The following is a 1,890-nucleotide window of genomic DNA, read 5'->3' as shown; positions in this document are numbered from 1 at the left end:
CATATATCAATTATGTATCAGATACATATACTATGTGCTGATGAGGGCAGATATAAAGAGAAAGGACAGATTTGCTCTTGATAGTGTCATAAATTCTGTGCATCTTTGGAAGAATTTGAAATCTGTGAATATACAGACAGGTGGCATAAAAATATTTTTAAAAATTCATCTGAATATTTTCTAATATGATAATGAAATAAATGTTCCTAAAGTGATGTCTTTAAGTATGGTACATTTAAAGGCCTTTTCCTCCAAAGAATGCCACATTGTAATAGATGGGTATAGTTTGGTAAATGAATACACTATTTTATAGATATAAAATATTTTTGTGTGAATAAATTTTATGAAATGTTATAAAAGTTAGGAGGGAAGAGGATAGCAGTACAACTTGTGCCTTGATCTGAGGTATAAAGTGATTTTAGGAAATAATTTATTACAAAGCCCTCTACTTGTCAACTCTTTCTCCTCTCTTCTCTGTACCTACAACTGCTATGGTTTTGTCATACAGCTAAAGTAATTTTTCTTTTGCAGTCTTTTGTTATAGACATGAAAAGTCAAATCATTTCAGTAAAGCATAAAAAATAATTCAAATTAGGAAATATAAGCACAAGCAAATTAACTTTTCTCCCCAAATCATGACACTTTAAATTTATATTATATGTAAATGATTAAATTTTGCATACATTCATAATTTAAGTAGTTATCTATTAAATATATATTATAAAAAGATAAAACAAATTATGAAGTAGTCATAATAAACACTTTGTTATCCTAATATTTCTAATAATTATATGAAAGAAACAAAGTCTATCAGTTAGAATTACAACTTTATTTTGAAGACAGCAAATACCTTTAAACTTAAACTAGCATGAAATCATTTAAATTATTCATACATTATTACTTACTCCACAGATGGTTACCACTTTGGTTTTCTCAGAACAGTCAGAATTCAAAGATATTCTTTATACTAAAGAACAGAGAATCTCAGGATAGCTTAGAATTAGGAAACAGTTTCAATTATAAAAGCAATTATTCTTTTTACTATAAAAATGATGGACTGAGGTACATCTATTTTTTTGAAGTTCAAGTAATTAAAAAAAATTCTATTTAGTTTCAGTCTTCCATTTGAAGTAATTGTCTCAATTTAGTTAAATCTACTCTGATGGTTGTAGTATGGAGAATTTCAGAAGTCTAGGTGATTACATTATTTATTTTAAACACAAAAAATATTATAAGTAACATAAACGGCATTGTGCACATTTTTTGGCTATTGTGTACAGAGAATGCAGATGCATATTTTCCTGCTTGGAAGTATTGATCCAATTATAGCTCTTAATTTGAATGCCTACTTAAGTATTTATAAAATATTAATTATTTTATGCTAGTTGAGTACTTATGATCTACAGTAAAATTATTCTTTGCTCTACTAAAAACTTATTCTTTTATTTTTTGAGGCCTAATATTTTTTAAAAAATACTAATTGATATTTTATTCTGATATATTTCCATTAACTATATATTAACATTTCAGTTAGAGTAATGTACAATTTAAGTATTGCTTAAATAACACATGAACTTAAAATTTTTCAGCATTATCACTTACACAGGTTCATTATATTTATCTCCAAATTTTCTTCACTCATATTGCAAGAAAATACAGGGACAAACAATAAACCACTATTGTCTTCCCAACATTTGATCACCTTCAGACAGACTTGTGTATTTGTCTTATGCAAAGATATCTTCTAAGATTATACTAAAAAATGAATAAAACTAGGAGATCAAGTTTCAATTCAAATGAATGGAGATGATGCCATCATAAAACTCCTCCATAAATTTTTAAACATATTTTAAAAGAAAGGAAGAGAGAAAAAGAGAAGGAAAGAGAAAA

This window comes from Propithecus coquereli, unplaced genomic scaffold (genome assembly GCF_000956105.1).
Source record: "Propithecus coquereli isolate 6110/MARCELLA unplaced genomic scaffold, Pcoq_1.0 Scaffold231, whole genome shotgun sequence".
Classification (NCBI taxonomy): domain Eukaryota; kingdom Metazoa; phylum Chordata; class Mammalia; order Primates; family Indriidae; genus Propithecus; species Propithecus coquereli.
This window is presented reverse-complemented; position numbering follows the sequence as displayed.